Below are 26,844 nucleotides of genomic sequence, written 5' to 3'. Positions count from 1 at the left end.
CTGAAATTTAGATCTTCCCTTTTGGTATTGACAAAGGAAGTAATGAATCCACACAGCTAACAGTCATCTGCAAACCACCACAGAGAGGTACCTGCTTTTCTTACTGCTGTCACAAAAATATTTCAATGTGAAATGCTTTAAGCACCAACAGTTTAACCCACCCCATTCTGAATTTGACATATAAGATTTAAAGTGCCCTGACCTGGCTTGCAACAAGATGTTTAAGAAACATGAACACTCCTTACAATCCTCTAGCTATCATCCTGCAGACCAACTCACACCTCCTCCATCTATCACTGTCCTTACGTACAGACATATTCCCCTTACTCACCACAATGAGTTAAAGGTAGTCAAAAGCTCTCGGTGGCAGCCTTTGAGTCATTACTTTGCGATACCATTCCCTTCATCTTAGGTGTCATGGCACAGTGCTTTGCAGACAGCAATTCATTCTGCTAGGTTTGCTGCAAACACGGAAAGAGGTGTCTTGCATTTGCTGGAAGATTTAGCTTTTTGCTTCTGGTCATTCTTCCCACAAAAAGAATGAGACCAGTTTCTGAGCCATGCTTAACTCTCCTTAGAAAACATTTCAAAAGAGGAAGACCAGAAAGACTTCATGATTTTCATGCAAACTCCCAGCCTGCCAGCCTGCGTGCTGCTGCCAACACTTCTAACTCTTGCTGGTGATGACATTCAGCGAGCTCCCCAGTCCCGATGCTTCTTATGTAAGGCTGTCTAGGTCAAGTGTAGGAGACACACGGCTGGCCTGTGAAAACTCATGGAACTGTTACCTGCTGATTAACACTTCAGGGGCTATGGAAGCTGGAGGAAGCTGAGCTTGTACCACATCTTTTGGGGGTAAATATTTTTGCATGATTCAGTGGTTTATATGCTTTAGTCTTGGCAGATGCCTGTCAGCCATGCTGAGAGGTGCAGGGAGAAATTACTAAGCGATTCCAGATCTGTTAGCATGCTTGAATAAGCACAGTGAATGTGTTAGCAATCCTAGCTTTAAGCTTTAAGGAGTAAATGAATCATAAATTAGGGTTTGTTTATCAAGCATCATCTCTCTAACCATCGGGGAATGAAGGTTGATTTGACTGTTTAAACTGAATGCAATTCATTTGCTCGGAGGTGTTGTAGGAGAGATGATTAGATGTAGCTATTAGTTTGAAGAGATTTACTGCAGTTCTCGGCTACTGCATTGCTCTTGTCTGATAGCAAATTTGCTTCCCTTGTAAACGAGCTAGATGTTTTCCTGTGTGGGTTTTCTGTTGTGATAACATGAGAATGGAGCCTGGCAGTTTTGTGACTTCAACAAAGAATAAATCCTGCCTACTTAGTACCAAGGTGAATACTGTAGTTAGAGCGCCATTCAGTCCTAGCACCGAAGGGTGTTGGGTTAACTGCATTGATTCAGACTGTGCTGTGTTTAGGGGCCTTGGCGGTATGATCTCAGGTTTGACATGAACAGTTAGTTATTCTCTCTCTGGATCAAAGTAGAACCGTATAGCGCTGATTCTGTTTTAGACTCTCAAACTGTGTCCTGGTATGGGAACTCATTAGAATAGCGGGCTCTTACTGAATGCTGCAGAAAAGCTGGGAGAAGTAGCAGGGTGAGATTGCAGCAGCAGTGTGATATGGGCAAGGAATTTTAATAAGATTTAACCAGAGATGATGGTACAACAGATGGCACTAAATTTAGAACGTAGCTGGATATTTAAACAACTGAAGACAAAGGCAGCACATTTGAGAGGGTTTGGCTTCCTGTGTGCCCTTGGCCAGTGAAGTTCAGTCCCTTGATCAGGACGTCATCAGTTAGTAAAATGCAGGCTGTGTACACTGTCTTCATGATGCGGAGAGCTAAGTGGGAAGTTGAATGCTCAGTCATTGGGTAACTCTCAACGGGAGCATTGTAACAAGGCAGGTCATCATAGCACCTTCACTAGGTAAACAGGTAGTTTTAAGTTTCTGGAATTTCTTGCATTCATTTCATTAATGAAAATGAGTGTTATCAAAATAAATTTCTTATGGGCTACTTTTCATTCTATTAGTCATGATTAACAGTAGCACATTGATTACCTATCAATATTATGGGACTGTACTGCTCAACATTTTATGCTGTATTTAATTGATTAAGCATGTACAGTTTCCCAAAATAATTTGAAGAGACAGTTAGAGCTCCTCGGGGACTGATTTTATATTACTGATGTCAATCAGCATTTTCCCCATGGTCTTCGCTTGGCATAAGCGCCTCATCAGACCAGGTTTTATTCGGGTTGGCATACCGAACATTCCTCATAGCTGTAATATTAAAAATGATGCATGCATACTTAGCTGTACTCACAATCTTCGAGTTTATTTACCTTCCAGAAAACACTATCAATACTCAAAAGGTCTAATAATGGTTTTCATTTGATATTTTTATTTGCCCATTGTCTAAAGGGGTTTCTTCTTTTTAATCGATGAAGCCTAAAACGTTCTCTTAATGTCTTCATTTTTAAAGTAAAGGATTTGAGTTTAAGGAGGTATACAGTTAGTTTTGGTTCTGCTATCTGTAGTTTCTCCAAGGAAATTAGCTTTATTGATTAATCTTTGCTAACATAAGATTACATGATAAAGTGAAATTATATTTTTGGAACCTACAATATTAAGTTAACATTTGTGGAGTACCTGTTCTAGGCCAGTCAGTGGTCCTCAACATGTCACCCCCCAACTAGAAGCAGCAGCATCACCTGGGAACTTGTTAAGAATGCAGATTCCCAGGCCTCACCCAAAACTTCCTGAGTCAGAACCTCTGGGGTTGGGGTGAGGGTATTTGATTTTTAACAAGTCCCCCAGGTTACTGAGAAGCATGCTAAAGTGTAAGAACCACTAGCTGGGCAGTACTTTGGTTAAATATCATGAAAAATAGGTTTTACTACATGCAGTCAAATATTACATGATGAAATTCTCTATTTTCCTGGTTGCCCAGATTTCCCCATGTAAGAAGTTCTGTGTTTTAAAGTTTTGTCCAATTTTGTATTTAGTACATCTTAAGCCTAAATTTGTCCATAAGAAGCTGTATTTTCTGACAGTTCCATTTTTTTAGCTTTTGGAATTTACATAGTGTGATAGGGAAAACACTCAAGGATCTATTTCTTCTATTTGCTCACTGTGTGACTGGGCATGTGTCACTGATCTTCTCTGGCATTCAGTTTCTTGTTTGTACAAAGAGGGGTTGACCTAAGCCAGGGTTTCACAACTTGGCACCATTGACATTTTGGGTCAGATATTCTTTCCTACGGAGTTGGTCCTGTACATCATATAGTGAGGAGCATCCCTGGCCTCTACTCACAAGGTGACAATAGCAATCTCTGGTTGTGACAATCAAAAATATTTCCAGACAACACATGTCTCTTGAAGGCAAAAGGGTCCTTCCCACCCCCTCACATCTCCTCTCTCCCCTCCCCATGTTTGAGAACCACTGGCCTAGGTTAACTCTACTAAGTAAAGTTATATTATACTAAATAATACAACTGCATTGTTTCTCCTTTTGGAAGCAGGCAGGTTAAAAATTATAAATAAATAAGTATATGTCTTGCTGGTATAACACAGATAGAAGCTGGGGCCTCTTTGCTCCCAGATGACCTAGGTATAACTTGCTCAAATACCTACCAATTTCACAGCTGGGGAGTCCAAAAGCCTTTTGCAACTTCACAGGAAATTAAAGTCTTACATTATCTCTGTATCCTGGGGTCCTGATTCCATGTATACCTTGTCACTCTAAAAAAAAGTGACTCACATTCCAACCGTCACTAGTTTCCACCAGAAAAGTATTTATTTATCTGTACCAATCATCTTTGGGTTTTAATGGATTTCACTAAGGATTTGGGATTTCCCCCCTCAACCTCCCCCTTCCCTTTCCCATCACCTTGACCTTCCTTGCAAGATGTTCTGAGAGCTACAAATTCTTCTTCTTTAGGATACACAGTAGTCCAGCTTCGCACAGCTGTTATAGCTAGATGTAACTGCCCAAATCCATCAGAGTCCAGAAGATCAAAGGCCTTTGGTTTAGGGCCATTTTCCCTTCACAAAAAGACAGTTGGGTTCATATTATATCATCATAAAGTCATACGACTGAGACTGATATTGAGTTTAGGTTTATTTTCATGTTTTTAGAAGTAATACTGAATGATAGTTCCTGGCCCTTAAAATCACATATTTCATGTAGTCAGGGAATTTTAAATTATACCGTCCCAGAAATTATTACCTCAAACAATTCAGCAGCTTAGTCCTGGCATTTCCTAAAGCTGATATGTATGTTAGGAATAGATATGTCCACATGAACACACATATGCACGCTTCACAAGTTAGAAATTCTTTTTAATTTACTGTGCTGCAAATTCAAATTAAGTGTTTTTCAAGATATCTGTGAATTAGGAATTTAATCTAAAATGTGCCAGATATATATATATATTTCAATTAATCAAATAGCATATATTTCATGATTATATTTGTATTTCTAAATAATTATATACAAGATTCATTCTGAGACTCACAACAACCTCATATGAAAGGTCCTAGTACTGTTATCATTTTACAGATAAGGAAAAATCCCTCAAGATCTCCAGATGCCAAATCTATGTCTCTTTTCACCCTCTGCAAGGCAAGACTCAATAGTGTATATAATTTGCACACTTTGGTGAGTACACTTTCTGTTTTTTTAATAAATACCTATTTAATAATCATCATGCTCTAAAATCATTCAGATACATTAGGGCTGATATGTGTTACCAAGTCTTTGCTTTAGTTGCTAGATTAAATGTTTCCCCTGACTTACCCTACATGTATTTGTATAATATGCTTAACTAGAGGCCTGATGCACAAAATCTGTGCAAGGGGCTCAGCTGCTACTGCCTCTGCCTCAGCCCCCACCACTGCTACTTTGTCCAGAAGGTCATCCACTCTAATTACTATATTATGTTTTTATTATAATAGATTGTTCTTTCTACATGTTACTAAAGTACTATGGAATGACTTCAACATATCACTTGTTATATTAGTAATCACTTGTATTATATCACTTAATGTTTCAAAATAACCATGAGAATGGGAAAATCCCCCCTCCTAAAGGATGAGATTAAATTTAATTTAACATAAATTTATCAGAGTTGCTGCATTGACCCAGCCACCTGCTCAATCTTCACGAGACCATAGAACCACAGCAACAGACCCTCTTTTTTCACTGCTACACCCCAGTGCATGGCACAATGTTGGGCAGATACTGAGTCTCAGTGAATGTTTACTGAATGAATGTTGCATAATTGTCATTGCTATCTAGTTCCTTTATATTTTGGACTTTACATAACCGTATTCACTAAGTCATTTAAATACCAATTTACGAATGAGATCTCAAAGGAACAATCAAATTCTAAAATAAATAAATGGATTCATTTATGGGTGCCATATATATGACTCTCAGTCATTCATGCTACTTTCATTTAACTTGAGAAAAAAAGATTGTTTGGGTTTGACATAGAGACTTTCTCAGATTTATAACCTGAAAATCATTTTCAACATCAAGTATAAATTCTTCCTTTAAAGTACTAGTTTCCCCAAACCAGATCACACTGCCACTTGCAACTTAATTTGATCTTAAAGTAAAGATCTGAGAACTTGAAAGATCTATTATTCCATCTTAGAATATTAACTCAGAAATTTTAATTAATAATAGAAGCTAAATTAAACACATATTCAATGAGTGAAATCCAAACTGATTGTATACGCAAATTCCATTTTTCTAAAGCTATCACTCAACTCAGTAGTAGAGTCTCCTGTTCAGAGTGGAAGTTGTCAACCTACATCGCATTCCTGTAGAGTTAGGGATGTGAGTTTGTTGTCAAACAGTTCCCTTCCTTTCCACTAGTTAGCTCCATGAACACAGACAATTTATATAACCTCTCTGAAAATCTCAGTTTCTTTAGTTGCCAAGCAAAAAACAGACTATCTCCTTGTCAGAATTTAAAAGAGATAATGTATCTAAGTGGTTTATTACACTGTTTTTCACAATATTAAAAGTATTAAGAAAATAATAGTTTATAGTAATACTTGGCATCACATACTCCCAAATATATCAAGCTGTCATAGGGAGTCCTCCTCGTATTTTCTGAGCAACTAGGGCATTGATGTCAATATCAGGATTTGAGATTCAAAAGATGCTAGATTCAAGGATTGAGGTTCAAAGAACTAATGAATCAGAAAGTAGTGATTAGGCAGGGCTAGGCTAACCAATGATGGATGAATACATGGATTCCCTCACACTGTCCTTAAAGATACTTTTCAAAATGCAATACCCTGAGATAAGTAGTCAGCCAGGTGTCCACCTTTTTTTTTTTTTTTTTTTTTTTAAATGTCAGCCCCTATTCTTAAAAAATCAGATCATCAGGATAAATAATCCTTTGAGATATTTGAAAGGCCTAAGAAATGTAGAAGTTTTTATCTACAGTGATTAGGAGGACAAACAAGTTTTACTGAAAAAAGAAAATTTTAATTACAGATTTTATTTATTTTGGGGAAAAAACCAACAAGATGATTTGGACCTAAAGATAAAGTCAAACAAATTTCTAACAAGCTAATGTGAATTATATTACACAGAGCCTGAATTAATTTCTTGGATTTTTTTTTTCTAATCTTAATATTCTGTGTAAATCAATTTAACTCTGGAATATGATCATACAAATAACAACCAAATACAAAGGTGATCACATTTATTTTTATTTTTTTAAAAATAAATTTTATTGAGTTTTTACAGAGAGGAAAGGAGAGGGATAGAGAGTTAGAAACATTGATAAGAGAGAATCATCGATCAGCTACCTCCTGCACACCTCCTACTGGGGATGTGCCCGCAACCCAAGTACATGCCCTTGACCGGAATCGAATCCAGGACCTTTCATCTGCAGGCTGATGCTCTATCCACTGAGCCAAACCGGTTTTGGCCAAAGGTGATCACATTTAGTAGGCCCATTTAGTTTATGCATTGATAAATTAATTATAGTAAGTGACTCTTGATATTGACATTTTATCATTAAAGTGCATCATTAGTTACACGTCTCATGATCTAGACTTTATTTGATAAGTATGCTCATTTGTGAAAAATCATTGCTTCTTTTTTAAATGACTTTATAGTTACCTCATAAAGTAGCATTATACTTATTTTTATGTTCAGAAAAGTAAAGCAGTGAAATAGGATACCTAATAGACTTGTCATTGTTCTGTTAGGATTGTCTCTTTTGCGGATACAAGGAAAATAGAACAGGTGTCAATCTTCCCTATGAAATTTCCTAAAAATACTGTTATCACCTAATATTGGGGGAAGGGAAAGTGGCAGTAATAGTAAGAGAGTGTTAGTTTCAATTGTACAGTTTCTAGTGAAACCATTGTAGAAATTTTTGTATTAGCGCAGTCGGGACATCAGAGAGAAATGTTTTGGTCTTTAGATTTACTAAACAATTCCCCCTGACATAAACCACCCCTTGTCTAAACAGGGTTTTAGGAAAAAACAAACCAATTATAAGGATTCTGCCAGTATTAGTCAGTGCCCTGACAAGAATAAATGGCTCCTTCAAACTGGTGGAAAGAAAAAACAAAATATTTAATTTTAGCTTCTCAGCAGCATATTCCCTGGTTTCCTTGTGAACAGAGCCCCACCTTTCTGTAGCTGGTGTACCAGGCCCTGTGTGATCTGGCCAACTGCCCCCCTATCCAAACTCTAGCCACTTCCACAGATCCAACCTCACGTCTGCCTGTAAACAGAATTCCTCTTCTTAGAATGCACTTTCCCTTTCTCCTCCACAGAGCTTGGTAAACTCCTATGGGAAACTCCCAGGTAAAGACAAAACTTATTTCCCAGTTAACAAAGAAAAAAAATGGATAATTGTTACTGATAGCTGTCAACCTATGGATGGTTATCAACACCACTAAGAATCTCCAATTTGGAGTGCAGTGAAGAAGAAAACTTTATGGATTGTAAACCAGTTCAATTACAATAGAGCAGGCTCTGAGGCAGTCCTGAGGTCAGGCCCTCTCTGGCTGGATAGCTCTGTTCTGCTCCCTTTGGTCTGCTTTGCTCCGGGGAGACATCCTCAGTGTTTCAGCTCAGCAAGGGAGAGGCAGTCTTCAGTCTTTGGTGAAAAGGGAAGTACATGCTCAAAACCAGAGGGAAGCTGGCTGATACAGACAGAAGTCTCCACTCCTGGTCCCTGATTGGTTCATCTTCGTGTAAATGAGGACTCCAAATCCTCGCAGTTTGATTGGTCCAAAGGCACTGTCCTGATTGGACAGAGTGGAGTCACTCCGGTAGGTTGATGGGGGTATAGCTACACTGCTCCAGTTGAATGGGGTAAGCCTCAGTCCTATTGGCTGAAAAAGGATTCCAGGGACTCCTTTATACGGGCTGGCTCAGATGGCAGAAATGCAGCACAAGGAGGCAGTCCAGTGCAGGGGCACACAGTTCAGTGCAGGGTTCTCTCTGGAGTGCAGTTCATGTGAGAAGCCTCTGTGTAGAAATGGATGCTGGGCTCTGGCTACTACTGCTATAATAATAATAAGAATTATTATTATTATTATTATTATTATTGCAGTAGTAGACAGATTTAATAATAATAATAATAATAATAATAATAATAATAATAATAATTATCCCAGTTAGCCTCCAGGAGCCTTTCTTATTAAGTATCTTCTTTCTCAGGGTCTACATGGCAAAGGTATAGGAAACAGGGATCTTAATGCTATTGCTGCTGGAGTACAAAATGGTGTCAAAATTTTGGAGGGAAGTCTAATATATCTACCAAAATTAAAGACACTTACCCTTCCACTCAGCAGAGTCATTTTCTGAGAATGAAGCCTACAGAAAAACCTACACAAGTGGGAAAAGAGCTTATAAAGTGATGTTTTATACCAGCATTGTTTGAAATAGCAAAAAACAACCCAAAAAAGCAAAAACAAACTAAAAATTGTTAAAAATAAGAGTTTATCATTTGAGGACTGATTAAATAAATATAATTTTTTGAAATTAAAGTACTCTAAATAATAACAAGGTAAGAGATTCAAGGTAAATTATGTGCATTAAACAAGGCATGCATCTACATATATATAGTACTTTGTCAATTCTGGAAAAAAATAAAACATATATTTCAGATGGTTGGATAGCGATAAGAAATTTCAGAAAAGTTGAAACAAGGTTGTTGACAGTGACTGCCTTTGCAGAATGGACCTGGGAAAGAGAAAAACTGAAAAGTTAAGGTCCATAAAGGGCAATTGACATTCAAATTGCACGTGAAGGGTAGGTTGGTGTTTTCTAGCTTTCTCGGTGGGAGAAGGGAAGTGCCTGACTCAGACTTCCAAGCACCCCTTCCAGAGGTGGGGGAAGTGTAAGGGAGTGGTGAGGACAGTGGCTGATTTACATGTTCTGGGTGCAGAGACCGGTGGGTAGTCTTAAGGATCCGAGGCGGCTCTGAAGATCATTGCCAACAGTAGTACTTTTCCAACTTTAATGTGCACAGGTATCACCTGTGATCTTGTGAAAATACAAATCCTGCTTTAGCAGGAAAGAGTGGAACCCAAGATTCCCAGGAGATGCTCCTGCTGGGAGTCCACTGCCACACTTTGAGAAGCAAGCCTGTAAATTTAGAAAGTCTGGTGTTTTTGTGTGTCTTCTGTCTTTACAAATATCAAGCAGAGCCAGAAAGCTTTTGTTTTTCAAAAATGAGCTGAGGAAAAGCAGCTCATCGAAGAGGATGCTTGCAACAGGAAGCTTTGCCAGAGCTGCAAAGCGTTCATGATCAGCAGGTCTGCTTGTAGAGCCTCCGCATTTGTAACACATGTGGACTCTGGAAACTAAAGCAGGGCTAGGCTGAGGCAAGCTTCTCCCCTCCACTCCTCCTGTGGAGTTTATTCGTTGACTTGATGTTGACATCGTTACATTATGTGGAAGACTGAAGAACCCAAAACAAATGAAAAAGGAAGAATTGCCATCTGCCGCCCTCCCAGCCCGCCACAGGCCACAGCACCCCCAACATGTTGGGCAGAAGTCAGGCTGTAAACCTACTGAACACCCACCGACTCTCCTGGTTTGGCCACCGGAGAAAGGCCTTTCCTCCATTGCATCCTGAGTGAGTGTAATGTGATGTCATCCAGCCCAGCGGGGAGCAGCTCTGTCATCTCCCACTTGATTGCCTTTGTACTTGGACCCCAGAGACTTACCACAATGAGTTTAATAATGTGATACTGCAGAGGTTTATATAAAAAAGGACAGTAGGAACTTGTGGCAAGACTGGGTACTCTGGAGACAGACTGTTGGTTTCAAGACCACACGTAATCATCTCCTTACTGTGTGGCCGTGGCCAAGTTACTAAACTATGCTGAGTCTCAGTTTCCTTATCTATAAGATTGCGATAATGATTTCAGAATCCATTTCATGCGATTGCCGTGAGGTTTCAGCAATTATCAGTTATTATTTCTCTTAGATCATCATTAGAAATTATTTGAAAGTAGTGATGTTGATATGTCTATTTCTGAGTACCTACTGGATAGTAGGCACTGTGCTGAGTTAATGTATTAACCTCATAAAAATGTTGTTTATCTCTGCAAAATATTTTACATCCATGTGTTTGCTTTGTAAAGCCAAGAAAAAGGGAGTGCTTTTAGAGATAAGATGGGGCACAGTTCTTCTCCCCACTTCTCACCAGCCCTTCATGTTTGGGAGAACTTGCAAGTTATCCTCCCTGTGCTTTTAAAGCAATGGGAGTGTGGAGAAGGACAGTGTGGAGGAAGGGACTTCACACAGAGAAGGTTTAAGGCCCTAAAACAAGATGATGAGGTACCAAGCCACATGCAAACGTGGGAGGACTAAATGTGCACCTGGGAGGGAGAGAGTTCAGAGCCAGCGCAAGCGCGGCTGTGGAAGAGGGGCCACCCCAGCAGAGGCTGCTGAGTGCACGTCCAGGGAGGGAAGTGGTGGGGGTGAATTGACAGGTAGAAGTGGGACCAGGGGATGATAAGACCCTTAGTCCCCAGAGGGCACTTTCCTTAGGTAGACATACTCTGGGAGCCCTGTGTCTTCTTGCTTCTTTAGAGTTTTGCCCAAGGCAGGCATTAGTAGAAAGCTGGAGGGTCTCTCCCATCACACCCCACCTTCTAGCTAAGGAAGAGGGAGGCTGCATTCTCCTGTGGGTCACCTCCTGCCGGGTCTTCCAAATCTCCAGTGCCACTGGACCCTGGTGCCATTGCTCCCCCTCTCACCTGTTAAGACCAAGGAGTGACACTGACACTTTTCTTTTTCTTTTTTTTCATTTTTTTTTATTTTTTATTAAGGTATTATATGTGTACATACCTTACCAATCCCCACCCCTCTTTTCATGGCTGGTTCCTGGATGCTTCATCAACCATCTTAGCCTAGTTTGTAAATAGTTTCTCTGTTAAGTTATTTTCACTTAATTTGACCCCTTTTGGTTAAATGTGTATCATCTATTTCCTGGCTGAAGCCGAGGTGCAATTTTAAAGCATTTGATGTTTCATGGGAAGTAGCTCTGTTGTGACTCCCTAGAGAGGAGACTGGGCAGACGAGAGCATGAATAAAGGTACTGCTGTCCTGAGGAGCAGAGGAGAGAGAGGAACATGAAAACAGAAAAGGGGAGTTAGGACATTAACAAACAGCTTAGAAGCAACAATCACGTGACGAAGGGGAAATAAGTAATTTCTGCGTTTCACTGTTGTTGAAGTCATGTAAATTTTCCCATTGTATTTTCTTAGTTGCAGAAAGAGCAAGGGAGCAGAAATGTAAATGGTCACACTGCATGTGTGTGAATTAAGGAGGTGCAGACGCAGAAGGAGCCCTCTCCTGCTACCCGGCCTGCTCTTCCCCACAGAGAGCAGGAATACAGGTTATGTTAACGTCCTGCTAACAACCAGGATGTAAACACTTTCAAAGGGACAGAGTGGGGCATGGAAAAAAATATGTCAGTCTCTGAGCTTCCTCATGTATCCAGTGGCATGGACAATGTTAAGGCAGGTTTTGTCATAACAACATCCCCTGATGGTAGGGGAATCTGTTTTCATCTGACTACAGAACATTAGATACAGGAGACTGCCCACAGACCTCGGGGTATGGCTATCTAGCACCTCTCTCCTACCCACAAACCCCCAGTGATCCCAGCTGTGGGGAAGAAGACATTCTAGTGCTCTACTACCCAATATGCACAGGGGCAATCCCAGAAGCAGCAACTCAGTTCATGGGCCACAAAGTTTCCAAGGCATTCTGGGAGGACTGGGCTCAATGTAATTATGGTCTGGCTCTCCTTGAGGACTTCTCCCATTTATTTTTGATCTGCTCTAAAGAATTGGAAGCCCTGTGCCGAAACCGGTTTGGCTCAGTGGTAGAGCATTGGTCTGCGGACTGAAAGGTCCCAGGTTCCATTCCGGTCAAGGGCATGTACATTGGTTGCGGGCACATCCCCGGTAGGGGTGTGCAAGAGGCAGCTGATCGATGTTTCTCTCTCATCGATGTTTCTAGCTCTCTATCTCTCTCCCTTCCTCCTCTCTGTGAAATATCAATAAAAATATATTAAAAAGAAGAAGAATTGGAAGCCCTGAAGGGGGCCCTGAATGACCCCTGTCCATTTTGGGCCCTCAGTGGAATTCTTGCTTTTCCCAAGGGGAGAGAGAAGAAGACATATGATCGTACGTAATTTGTGTAAATTTGTGAATAGATTTCTGAAGATAGAAGCTGCTTAGGGGTGTGTAAGAAGTGTTACTCTCTGGGAGAAACACGGCAGCACCTAATTCCAATGACATGTACATACATGATGGGGAGCTTTGCTGTGCTCTTGGTGAAGTCAATGGCTTTTCTGCCTTCACACATGAAAAGAAAAAGATGCTAGAAATAGTCCTTAAGGCAGGGGTGGGGAACCTTTTTCCTGTCAAGGGCCATTTGGGTATTTTGACATTATTTGAGGGCCATACAAAATTATCAAATTGAAAATTAGCTGCTCTATCCGGTCAAATATTTAATGAACGCACTCCTACTGCCATGGCAGGGCCAGCCAAAAAAATTTCGTCGGTCTGACGTTCCCCATGCCTGCTCTAAGGGAACTGGAACTACATGCCTGCTCATGCTAAGTTATAAATGTTCACTTTCATTCGTAAAGAGATGTCTTCCTAAATATCAGTTATTATATTTGCTTTATTGCAAAGACAGTCCTCTTCATTCAAAAAATCTAATTAGACCTCCTCGATATGTATAAGACAAGTGATGTGGTTGATTTAGAGATATATTAAAATAGCAAACTGGCATTTAGGTTCCAATCAGTGATCAACCCAACACTAGCTTTAGCTGACGCTTCTTTGCAAAGTAGGGAAATTGCTACATTAATTAGATCATGCAAAAACCCAAGCATAATATTTAATTGACTTAAGAGGATTGGGAAAAAGCACATGTAAGCGCAGAACAGAACCCAGCACAGTCACTCAGCTTTGTATGTTGTTCATGCATTTTTAACAATTGACATTCATCTTTCTTTCCTCTCTTTATCCTTCTGTGGCAGTTCCTCTGGACACAATGTTTTATATATTATGATATATTTTATCTTGTCTCAAGAGTTTTATGGGGCTTTTATATATTTAAAAGAAAGGATAAAACTCAACCATGTGAGACAAGTTTTGTTTCAATGTATGAAAGATAACTGCCATATGAATATGGTTTCTGATTCTAAAGAAACAGAAAATAAAATTTTAGATTATGTTTTGGCTTTTCAAAAAAAATAAATTGAGAACTTCATGACCGTTTGCTTCCTGGATATTTCCTGGGACTGTCTTTGGGCCTGCATTCCTGAAATCTGTCAGGGTTGCACTCTGAGTAGCTGGTACTCGTGCCCTTGAGCTTGAACCTTTGTGGTTAATTAATATTTAAGATCAGTACATGGAGCTAGACCGAAGGACGGTCACTTTCTTTAACCTTTGCTAAAACCAATGTTGGTTAGTACATCACCTTCTTAAACAGTAACTGCAATCAGATCCTCCATCGCATCCATCTCTCTGTCAAACATGAGTGAAAATCAATTGTGGCATTTCTAGAAATATTCCACTTGCTTCCATTTTGCTGCTTACGTGCTGATGCACCTACTCAATATTAATTTCCTTCATGTGGAAAAATTTGAATGGACTTTTGTGGCATAAAACTAGCTGTGTGACCTTGGACAAGTCACATCGCTGCTCTCGACATCCTTCCTCAGATCCAAAATAAGAATCCTTGTCTGGAGGAACTCTGCGAACTTTGGAGCTCCTCAGGTCCTCGGTGATTACCTTCTCTCTAGAGAAGTAGTGAACATTTCTTGTGGTCAGCTGACATTGTGTTTTATAAGGTTTAAAAAAGTTATTTTATCCTACATAAATGTTTGTGTGATTTTCTTCTGGAATTTTGATCCATCGATAGTCAGCAGATGTCATCGGTTCAGAAAATACCTTAAATCAACCACAGACACTGGCATATGTTTGGGAAATAAAATGCATAAGACACTATTCTTGCTCTCAAAGAGATTGGGAGTGGCGTCAGGTGGTGGAGAGGTTCACAGATAAAGGGTAGAGGGGATGTAGCCAGAAAAGAGAAGGTCTCTGAGCAGAGGAAACGAAGGAAGCAAGCTGTCGAAGGTGTGATACTCCTGACTGATTTCAGGAAAGACAGAGTTTGTTGTTATGAAAAATGCCATCGATGGCATCCTCAGCTGAAAAAAAAAATAGATAAATAAACCAAGCTACCAAATAAGAAAAAATGTAAAACAGAAAATTCATACAGAACACTAAAGTGATTTTTTAAGTGGAGATATAATTGACATGAAGTTGGATTAAGTTTTAGGTATATAACACAATGACCTGATATATGTACATACTGATAAATTATAAAGTGATTTTTAAAATATGTTGCTTGGTTGTAAAATAGAAGATGAATAATACTTATAAGGTTATAAAAAGTAGCTTGATAATGTAATGCTCATTTTGAATCAATATTGCAATGCTGATCTCATTGGATGTTTTACATTTTTATATTTCATTTCCCTTTGAGAAATCAGGTTTGTATCTTACTGTGTCTTGTCCATAAAACTGATTTATTTGGTTTAGGACAACCATTAATTCCTTTTCCAATACCAAAGGAAAACGAAATTGCAATGCATCTTCCAACAAGGAGACATTGCATGCCTGGAAATGCTTGCCTGTGGATTTATGATGAAATCATGGCTTTCATTGCTTTGGATGGGATGGAAGGGACAGCATGGGGAGGCTGAAGGCCCTGATGTTCATCAATGATCCCACAGCCTCCCTCCAGCTTTAAAACTCAGCATTGTGTTGCCGAAACCGGTTTGGCTCAGTGGATAGAGAGTCAGCCTGCGGACTGAAAGGTCCCAGGTTCGATTCCAGTCGGGGGCATGTACGTTGGTTGTGGGCACATCTCCGGTAGGGGGTGTGCAAGAGGCAGCTGGTCGCGACATTTCTAGCTCTCTATCCCTCTCCCTTCCTCTCTGTGGAAAATCAATAAAATATATTTTAAAAAAACAAAACACCTCAGCATTGTGGTGAGGTCAGGAAAACCCTTCTTTTTCTTCTCCTCTGTGACTGGAGAGAGACCTGAGAGTCATTTTAATGACTTTTTGAAATTTTTTGTAAAACTTTAAATATTTTTCTGAGTGCCCACAACATACTGATTCTACAGACATGAAGAACATTTTATAATAAAATAAAACAGCAAGTCCAGTTATTAGATAAGATACATTGTAGGTGATCTTAAAAATGGTAGTCGACGAGTGAAAAAAAAAAAATCACAACCCTATAATAGGTTTAATTCAGTGCATTAAAGGGGGAGGGGCATGAAATATTTTTTATATCATGCTTGATAAAATAGCTGATTTGTGTGCTTAAGGGAAGATATATGGACTTTACTACAGTTTCAAATGTCTACCTTCTAATACTGGTGTTCTGAAACAAATGGGCCAATTTTATTCTATTAAAAAATTCTAACTTTAGCTCGGCTCTTGCCACTCAGTGGTTGACAGGAGGTCACAGTTTGATTCTTGCTTAGGGCATATGCGCAGGTTGTAGGCTCAATCCCCACTGTGGGCCGTGCAGGAGGCAGACAATTATTCTCTCTCATCATTGATGATTCTATCTCTTTTCCTCTCTGAAATTAATAAAAATATATTTTAAAAAGAGAAACTATAACTTTAAACTTGCTAGAAAACTAATTGGCTATTGTCCTAAAAGAGGGTTCTTAATTGCAGTATCTGCATTTATGTATCTAGTAACGGTAAATTCCACATTCACTTCTGACTCATTTTCAAAAAGAAAAATTAACATAAAAGGTGAGAGTTCATTATTTCCTGCTAGGAAAATGGGTTTTATTTCTAAAATAGTGGATGCTAAAGGCCTGGTGTTAGAAAGTGCTTGGGGAAGAGCTAAACATTGGTATTAATTCTTTGCAGAATGCTACATTATACAAAAAAAGTACCGGGAAATTCCCACCTACAAAAGCAAAATTCCGGGTGTAAATTATGTTTAGTGTGGGATCACATCAGTTCTGTGCTTTAGCTGAGTTCCATCTTCTGATCACAAAGGGGACAAAGCCAGGATGTGAAGTGAGGTGATGATACAGTGGCCCTATGGATTTGGAATCATAAAGTCTGGGTTCAAATTCTGGCCCTGGCACTTGCTATCCATGTTGGAATCACTCACCACTCTATCAGAAGACGCTCTACCACTCCCAGCCCCCGAGGCATCCCCATTAAACCCCCCGGGGACACCCTCCCAAGGTCAACTTTGGGTACCAACATCCTTATCCCTCTCCTTAAGGGAGGAGTTAGCTTCATGTCATTGGTGAGCCAAATTCCCAAACAAATTACTGAAAGATCTGGAAACATTTTCTGCCTTAAAACTCAAATGTAATTTATAATTCTGAGCAAAAAAAAAAAAAAATCCTAAATTCAAAACATAATGATTTGGCCATTACTCTGGGAAATTTTTGGCCAAAGATCAAGTATGACCCCCCCCTCCCATCTGCCTTCCAGGCCCCAAGTTAGTTAACTCATTTTATAAGGCAAGTAGGTAAAATTTTCATTCCTTTATTTTCTATACAATAAGATATTAAATAACATTCTGATATTAATCACACAGATATTTCAGCCTTCTGACGTTGAGTTTTCTTTCAAAGTTCTAATTGGAACAGGTGACTCTCCTGTCTTAGAAGGGAGCTATAAAAGTAACTGGTACAGCTTTTTCCATCTGAGCCACTTCTCTTCCTCTTTAATGCCCAAGACTAAAAAAAAAAAAAAAAAAAAAAAAAGTACCCAAGACTCACAGACAGTGAGTATGTGCTACTGCCATATTCCCTGACTCTTTTGGACTTTGAATAGTGAACCTCTGCCACTGACCCCCAACAGAGCTGTACCAAAGTAATGATCCAATTCGCATGACGAAGAACTATTTGAGGACTAAAGGACTTCTTATGCTTTCATCCTCTTTGCCTTGTAGACATTCCATCACAGGGAAGGCACAGCCCAAGCCTCTTAGCCAGGTTAGCAAGTCCATACAGACACAGGTTAGGAGTATTGTATAGGCATGTATATTCTTTTCATTCTTTTCTGAGACAAGATTACAGAATCTTACCGTTTCATTCATTGAAACTAGAAATAGAACAGTGAGAAAGAGAAAGTTATATCTCAATAAATCAACTTGATTCAGAAAGATTAAAAAAATGCACAGCTGGTACCCCAGGGAGTTTATAATTTTGGAGGTGAATAGGACATACATAAAACTCTCAGCACAAGGTCAAAAGGAGCAAGTGTTGTAGGATAGCACATGTAAAGCTTCTTTTAAAGTTACATTTTGCCATATTTTATGAATAAGTGATTTAAGTGTATATTACACTAATTTAATAAAAATCCCATATTTTACTTTTATGCCAGGCCTTACATGAGGAATATTTAAAGTTACCAATGTTGTTAAATTGCTTCAACTCTGACGAATAAACTGTGCTCTGTGTGGAAGGGAAAGCTATCCATTCATTAAACATACTCATTGTACAGTGGGTGAGATGTTGGCCTTTTTTTTAAGTCTGTTTATTCTTTTACGTCTCATGCTTTCAGCTTAACAAACAACCATATTTCACAAAATAAAATGTGAAGTTGTTCTGTAATTAAAAGAAAAAAGAATTCTACCTATGAACAACAACAAAAAAAGACATTTAAGAAAAAAAGAATATGTGGCCTCAAAACATTGGTAGAATTTTTCCATATACAGACAGGGGGAAGGTCTTTCAAGAAAAGTGAAGGCTGTGAGCAAAGATACAGAGGTGGAAGGGGAAGGGGTGTTGAAGCAGCGTGGCATTCCATTTCTCTCAAGTGTCAGAGTAAACTCCACTAATGGAGAGCTGTGGATCCAGGTGGTTCACTGATGTCACTCGGGAAGAGTGACTGGCATGCAGCAGGAGCTTGAGGGTCCCAAATCAGGAAAGTATCTGGATCTTGGAAAGTACTAGAGCCAGAAATAGGAAGTCAGCCTGGCCCCTTTTGCCACTACTTCTTCCATCCCTGTGGGATTCCTTTGTCCAAGCTCCCTGGCCCACCTGGTCCTGAATCTGCCTGGGGAGCGGAAGCTGGACCCTGCGGCTGCGAGGATCAGATGGTCAGGCTCCTCGCCTGCTCTGGTTCTCTGTAACTTGGAGCACAGGCTCCTCTCTGGAGATTAAGGGGGCAAAGCTGTAACAGACTGTTATGAATAGACACTCAAAACCTTGAGCTCTATAATAAGCAATTAGAAGGCATGAAAACATGTGGCTAGGGTGTTCTTATTTTTATGCCTATATATCTAAACCATAAGTACTATTAATATGGAATATATTAGCCCAAGATTTAAAAAAATACCTGTTAGTTGACATAGTTTCCACTTCTTTATTTCTACATCCTGGTAATTATTTACCAAATGTTGGTCGCCTACTCTCCAGCTCCTTTCAGCATTGTGCTGACTCGACCAAAGACTGAGACACACCACTTCCAGACACTGACTAACTTTATCTAATGTATTCATGCCACCTTGCTTACCCTTTGGAGGATGTTTAAGCTGGAACAGGAAATGATTACTCAACTTCTTTCTTTCATAGATGAGAAGATGGGTCCATGAGTAATTTATAATTAAGGGCTAGTACATGTTTTGCAAGCATAGAAATGAAAATTACATTCTTGTGATTCTAGAACAAAGAAAGAAAGGCGGACTTTTAGTATGTTCTAAAGAACAATGGATATGGGGCCCAAGAGCCTTAGCGTTATTGCTTTGCTGGTTATATGTGTGGCCTTGAGCCTTACTTAGAAGGTTCAGAAAGCCTCAGATGTACTCTCATATGTACAAGGAAAATAACTGTAATAATATTAATAAATATTATACTGTCCTTTAGTAAAATTTTTTTTAAATGTTGAAGGTGATGTCATTTAATTAATGGTAAAGCACATGCCATGATAGTTATCAACAACAAGTATTATATGTTAGGTGGAAAACAACCAGGATGCAATATTTTGTACAAATGACTGCAAATGACTATCTACACTTAATTAATTGTGAGCTTATGCACCACCAAATGTTAAAGGCTGTTTCAGTTTTAAAGGACAGTATATAACATAGGAAGCTCTAAAATCAATTTCTGGAGTTTTGAGTAGTTTCACATACATTCTCCAGTGTCAGGAAAACCTGATGTATATAGCTTACATAATTCTATCAAAAGGTGATACTTAATTGAATTCAAAATTTGCTTACTAAAACATAGCCATTTAATTAAGCTTTAGGTTATGTCCACATGATGGGGAAACATACTTTGGTAAAAGAAAATAAAATCATAGACACTTAGAGTGGGGAGATAATCTTGTTTAACTTCCCATTACAGATGAAGATGAGGAAAAACTTCTAAGTTTTCATAGAAAAGTTCAGTGACTTGCGCAAAAGTACACGGTCATTAGTGTGGAACCTAAAATAAAACTCACATCTTCTCACTCGGAGCTGTTCACAATAACATAAAACCTATTATTTAAACACGTTATTAAAAATGAGTAAAATTTTAAGCAGCTTCCCAATGGAAGACTGCAGATCTGTAATAAGGATCAACCAATCTTCTTCAGGTGGAATAAAAAAACAAAGTTTTATTCACAAATTTTATAATTTGTAAAGACCATAATGATTCATAATGGGAATAAAGTAATTCTTTTAAACAAAAATAAAATGCAGACACCATAAAGCTACTTGCTATATTTGAAGATAGCTATACTTAGTTTTAAACTCTTTCATCTTGGAGTCATTAGGTGTTTGGTACGATAGAAGTATTGGAAATGAAGGAGAAACAAGAGGGAGAAATAATGAGAGAAGCAAAAGGCAAAGAAAGAGGCTGAGAGAAAAGAGGTTGAGGAGAACATATTTAACGTCGGACCACTAGATGGCGATATAATGTAAGGTGCTTCCTCGACTTTTTTTTTTTTTAAACAAGCTATTTGCTGATTTGTATTAGGTACCATAGAGTGAGGCCGGGATGAAGCCGAGAGGATGCTGCAGAGGTCTCTGGTGCATGTGTGTATGTGTGCGTGTGTGTGTTTGTGTATGTGTGCTCTGCCCCAGTGAGACTGCAGCCCTTGTAAATCCCTGGTCACCTTTTACAAGAAGGAATCTGAACAATTGCAACTGAAGGCACGCTGTTATCTGGTCTCTGGGAGATGCAGTTCCTCATTGCAGATGGGTAATTTTCCTTTAAATCAGGTAAGCCATCTGGTTGTTTCGTTGCGATGTTAGACATATTCATTCCAGTTATTCTTCTGGGGGGGGAAAAAGCCCTTGATAATGCAGTTTGGGCTGAGCAGGAAGTCCATTTTTGTCTGTGAATTCGGACTAGCTGTCCCCCTCCTCCCTCTCTTCTCCTCCCCTTCTCCTCCTCTTCCCCTCCCCCTCCTCTCTCAACCTTCCATGAACTGAATTCAGGTTTGTTTTGCAGCTCAGCATTTTGATACAAGATGGGATTCTTTGGCCTGAAATAGCTTGGAACCTGGCCAGTTCTTGCCTTTGCTTGCTTCGATCCTGTTCAAGGTCTCCCCTGAAGCCCCCTCCTCCCCCGGGGCTTTCGGACTGCACCGGCTGGGAATAGAGGTCACGGTGTTCTTAAGGAGGGAGCAAACGTTAGATCTCAGGGTGAGAAGCCCGGGAAGAGAAGGCCTAGCATTGCAGGGGTGCTCAGCTCCCCAGGCGGAGGCTGGGCTTTGGAGGAGAAATGCCTCACGGCTTAGGCGAGAAGGGGACCATGATCTCTCCTCTCCCCTAACTCCCATGCAACTGTGCTAGCAAAGGAGCTAGAGGGCAGTGGGCACAGATCCTTGCTGTGGAACCAGATGGGAGATCCTGAGCTACTTTGAATTAGACAGAGGTCACCATCAGCAATGATACTGCAGATGCTGTTCTGTTCCCGGTGTGAACCGTCTTGCTTTTTTTTTCCAAATGGCACAAGAAATGTCTCTGGGTGGATGGGCCGTCTTCATTGTCACGGATTCCCTCTCTCCTACCTGTTTGAGGCGTGTGTGTAAAGGCACCCCCACCCCACGTTGACGTCTCGTGTTTCTTTGTGTTCCTTCCCGTGGTGACTGACTCCCTGACAGCTGTCACTCCCCCTTAACGAACGAGTCCCGAGAGAGCGGGGGCACGTGCTGCTTAGGTGTCTGGTGAGATGGTTCAAACCAAAGCAGGGTAACGCTCTGTCCACAGGCGCATGTGACTAGACATTTCTGAGGTGCCGTGGCAAACTTGCAGATTGCCAAAACGCTGTCGCCGTTACACTTATCAAACGTGGCTTCCTTTTCTGTGGGTTTGACAGGTTCACGTGGCGCAGGCAGGTTTCTGATGCGCCGGTGTAGTAACAGGACAGATTTCTCCATAAAGCCCTTTACATCCTCCCAGGAGGGTGATGCCTCACAGAAATAGGAAATTTCCATGCTGAGGCTGGTGGATTCCGCTTCAGGAGCAGCGGGTACCTTGCTGCTCCTATTGGCTGCGATACCTGGCAGGCCAGGCTGATGCAAGTGGAAGCGCTGCCGGGCCCAGGCGGCTGACACCTTCCTTCCCCTCCTCTGTGCGTTTGGGAAGCGCAATAACTACGGCGAGCAACTCCTGTGACCCTCCCTCTCTCCCTCTGTGGCTGCTGCTGCTCCTGTAATTGCTATCGAGCCATTGCACCCTTCTTCTAGGAGCGGTGTTGCAATTCAGGCCTTCCTCCACAAAGCTCCTTGAAGAGATTTTTAGCTGTGTCTATTTTAGGAACGTAATGTGTAGACAGGAACGGATGGCCTCAGAGATTTACGGGAAAACAATTTCGTGGAGAGGGCGAAGTAATATTATAAACCACCAGCACAGAGGTCCCGTGGCTGGTTATAGATCACACGAGCCCAGCAATGGAATCAGATTCATTGAACTCTCACTGCAACTCATTTGATGACTTTTTTCTTTTTTCTTCCCTCTTAACATGGTTGGTCTGTTTTTCTCTCCCCCCCCCTCCCCCCCAAACATCTCTTTAGGTGGCCAGTGCATCCAGAATGCTCATACTGGTAAAAAATAAATAAATAAATAAATAACGCGTTGGGTTTTGCAGCCAATACTAATAGGCTTCATTTAGTTACCATGATAGAGACTCCTGTATTAGGGCAGTTCCCCTTTAAGGCCTGGTCCAGAGGGTTTCTCCATGTATGGGAGGGGAAGGGAAGGCACAATTGGAGGCCTAATTAATTATACAGAATCCAAGAAGGCACTGGGGATTTCAGACAGGATTCTGCTTTATTAACCAGAGATAGCAGGGTGAAGGGATGGACCAGAGACCCAGAAATAAACTCCTGGCCACCGACCCAGGAAAACTCGATCTCCCAGAGGAGTCCAGTAAGAAACATTCTAGCTCCTTGTGTAGAGGGCGCTGTCAGGGAACCCAGAGATTCAGACAGGGAAACTTAAGAGCATCTTCTCTGGGGGTGGAGGGGAGAGCCTGGGGCTTGTTTGCAGTTATCCCTAGCACTTACACACCAGGCAGTGCTCACCAGTTTCAGTGGTATGTGCTTGACACAGAAAAGCATCCTTCCACAATCTAGCCGGTGGGCCCATACCTGGTATTTCCTCTGGGGTAGTTGAGGCCTACCCCATCATTTCTTCCAAGAGCAAAAGAAAGACCTGTTTTCTCAGCTACCTCGGGAGGGGAAAGGAGGAGAAAGAGCGGGGTGGAGGGAGAGTGGGAACCAGCTATGGAAGCTCTCAGGACCTTCCAGGCAGGGTCCCGGAAGCTGTGACTGTGAAGTCATCACTTCCCTTTGAAATTCTGATTAGTCAGTTAAGCACGTTTCACAGCTCGCTGTGGATTATGCTGGGAGAGGGCAGAGGTGGGGAAGAGAGTTATTCTGAGAGCAACTCTGGTCAGAAAAATAAGCCAAATTTCCCCAAACCGTGCCTTTCCAGCTTTTCCTTTTCCTCATGTTTAGAAGTTTCCAGCTACTAATGATTTCGTTTAACAAAGATGTATAACATTTATTTGGTGCCAGCCACTCTTTTAAGCAGCACTTTACAAATATTTTTTTCATTTAATTCCATGAGGTAAATGCTATTATTAATGATCGATTTATAGAGGAGGAAACCGAAGCACAGTGAGGTTAAGTTAACTTGCCTTTGGTCAGACAGTTTGTAAGTGGCAGAGCCCAAACTTGAACCCAGGGAGTCTGTCTGGCTGTAGTGTCTGTGCTCTTGCTACCCTATCACCTCAGTGATGGTAGATCTATGGCTTGGCTCTGATAGCCAGGACTGAGGTTGGTGCAGTCTGTACATGCAGCTGTAATTCAGCTGCTTTTTGACACATCAAAAGTTCAAAATAGTTTATTTGAATGAATACAGATTCTCTAAATCTGCATTTATTCATTTAAAAAACAAACAAAAAACCCCAAATGTGCTCTCCTATAGCATAGGTCAGTCCCTAGTCCAGGTGCTGGAATATGGTGAGTAAAACAAAATTCCTGCCCACATGATGTTTTCAGCCTAGTGATAAAGGTAGGAAGTAGGCAAATCAATGTGTAATGAAATACCAGTGAATAAACTTTCTCTGACAAAGAAGATAGCAGGGTAAGGCGATGGCGAAAGCAAGATCAGCATGAAGGAAGAGAACGTTCTAGGATTAAAGGGGTCTGTTTGCCTGTGCGCTTCAAAGCCCAGTAAGACAGGAACAGGAGTTTGCAGCAAATAAGGCAATGTTTATTTTTAGGAAGTGACCCAAAGACAGGTTAGCCAATGCTCTGACCTGGCTCCCCAGTGGCCTCTGGGGGTGGGTTAAGCCATTAATACAGGAATAAGGGCTGTGGTCAGGGTTGTGTTCTCTACTGATTGGTTGGTGCAGGATGGGGTAGTTGATCAGTGCATCTGGTCCTGATGTCAGCCCTGGCATTCCTTCCTCTGGTTTTGCCTATTTTCTGGGTGTGGAGCTGAAACACAACTGAGGTGAAGATGTTATCTCCTCTGTGTCCCTGGAGCTTTGTTCCTAAGATTATTTTATTTGAATCAGAACCTCATTGTCCTGAGGGCTTAAGGAGTAAGTGAGTGATCTTGCAACAGAGAAGGAGATTGGTGAGTCAGGGTGCTGGGTGAGGCCAGTTTAAACCAACAGGAAAGAAAGGAGAAACAGTTATACTAAAGAAATGAAGTTCCTGCACTATTATAAAAACGCTATTAAGGAGGAGCAGAAAGCGATTTTTATCTGAACGAGGTGAAGGAAGAGTGTTCAGGGCAGAGAGAAGGGAGAAACACAGAGGTCCCAAAGGGCGCAGTGCCTCAGGGGTATAAGGAATGGCACCTGCTTTGTGATCCTGAGAGAAGAAATGGAAGGAAACGGGCCACGGGGTGACCGCATGACCTGTGGCGGGGGTGAGTGTGCTCTAATTGTCCCAGGCTTTGACAAAAAGCAAATCAAGGAGCAATTCAATGGTGATAAGTTACTAAGTTAAAAACAAACAAAACACACACACACACACACACACACACACAAAAGAAAAGTAATTTTCACACAAAAAACAAGTTTTAACAATTTGTGTTAAGTTCTTTGAAAAATGTTATGGTTCCTAGAATACAGTGAAATTGAAAGGTGTTTAAAAGGCACTATTGATGAAAAAACAGTCTGTTAGAATTGAGATTATTGGTTAGATTGCTGCAAATTGTCTGTAAATATAAAAATAGCCTGTGATCCAGTCGGTCTTGTTTGCACTGAAGGTCTTACCCTGAGATGACTGAATTGAGAAGGTGCAGACACTGAGGATGGAAACCATCAGTACATTCCCTGGAGTGGTCAGGGCACTGCAGAAGCTCAAATCATTTTCTAAAAATTAATCAATATTAATGTGATGTCAAAGTAATATGATGACATGTAAATAGAAGCTTTTGTGGTTCCCCTGAATTGAACCTTTTGTTGTTATATTTCTGTCTCTTCAAACTTTATATTCTAATGGTTTATGTTTTTATAGTTTCTGGCTCTTTGCTCCCACTCCTTCTCAGTTACCTACCAACCTGTAGTTCCTCACTGGCAAATGGGAGTTTCTATTCTAACTTGGTACTATAATAGTTTTATTCCTCTAAGTAGTAAAGAACTTTTGCCCTCTCCTATGGCCTCTTCCTCCTTTGGTGCTCCATATACAACCTTGGCTTTCATTTTGATGAAATAGGTATACACTTTAATTTTTTCTTTTGTCACTTGTGTTTTTGACGTTATGAAATTGGGCAACAAATGGGCTGCCTCTCACTACTGGAGCCAATGAAGCAGAGTCAGGGTTGAATCATGCATGAGTGTTAATTCCAATAATGCCGGCAGTATGGGAGAGCAGCAGGTCATCCAGGAAAATCTGCTCTACCTTTCCCCATAAGCCAGCTGCTTATGTTGGGTAGAAAGACAAAGATTACATAGGAAAGTAGGAATTACAGGACCAGATTATTTGGTCAAGAAGGTTGTTCATCTTTCCATGATGTAGGCAGTTCTCAGAAAAGAAAAATGGATTGCATTCTGAGGTCAACTCCCAGGTCCTGGGGATTACAACTCTCAGCCACATATTAGAATGGGCTTTCTTTAGTCAGAGCAAAACAGTCATGGTTAATGTAGCATGATTAATATTTCTTATAGCTATAACTAGTCCCCCAATACTCAATTTCTGCCCCTAACAGTTATATACATGAAATCATTCCCAAATACAAAGTCATGAAACTTTATTTTTATAATTTTTTTCTACATGTTTTATAGTTTTAGCTCTTCCATGTAAGTCTACACTCCATTTTGAGCCAATTTGTCTAACTTCATTCTTTTACGTGCTGCTATCCAGCTGTCCCAGCACTGTTTGTTTAAAAAAAGATTCTTTGCCCCTTGAATTGTGCTGTTAATCTTGTTGGCTGTCCATATGTTTTAGCAAATTACTATTAACAGCAATTTTATTCACTGGGGGCTAGGGACAACTTTTTATTTAAGAAAAGAGCAGTGAGATTTTTCTTTTGTGAGAATTCACATAACTTTAAAGAGAAAATTGACCCATACGATCTTACCTGTTAAACACTTTTTAACCTAACTTTATATCAAAATTTTCTGATTTAAAATAGGTTCATTTTTACTCTCCTGGAAATTTAAGGATATAATGATGTATAGTTCAGTAAGGACCTAATATATTAGGAGAAAAATTTCTAGTTATTTCTAAGAAACATCTCTAATGTATTGCACACGCTTTACAAAACTTACATGTTATATATGTTTTTTAT

At 40.3% G+C, this 26,844-nt stretch overlaps 1 protein-coding gene across 6 annotated transcripts in view; it reads left to right on the top strand.

Moving 5' to 3' along the window:
- The first annotated feature begins 745 nt into the window (after positions 1 to 745).
- SCN1A (sodium voltage-gated channel alpha subunit 1) overlaps positions 746 to 26,844 on the top strand; it is a 121,078-nt gene continuing 94,979 nt past the window's right edge. For 4 of the 6 annotated variants that reach the window (XM_084891574.1, XM_084891572.1, XM_084891573.1 and 1 more), the window contains exon 1: positions 20,586 to 20,808. The gene's annotated coding sequence lies outside the window, so the exon portion shown is untranslated. Of the gene's footprint in view, positions 856 to 4,582; positions 4,682 to 20,585; positions 20,809 to 26,844 lie in introns of those variants that run through there. The other 2 variants (XM_084891570.1, XM_084891571.1) reach the window with 2 other exon arrangements.

Source organism: Pipistrellus hanaki, assembly GCF_964339955.1.
Source record: "Pipistrellus hanaki genome assembly, chromosome: 8".
In the NCBI taxonomy this organism is placed as follows: Eukaryota; Metazoa; Chordata; class Mammalia; order Chiroptera; family Vespertilionidae; genus Pipistrellus; species Pipistrellus hanaki.
The sequence above is the reverse complement of the archived record's forward strand: the minus strand, read 5'-3'. Positions and strand labels throughout refer to the sequence as shown.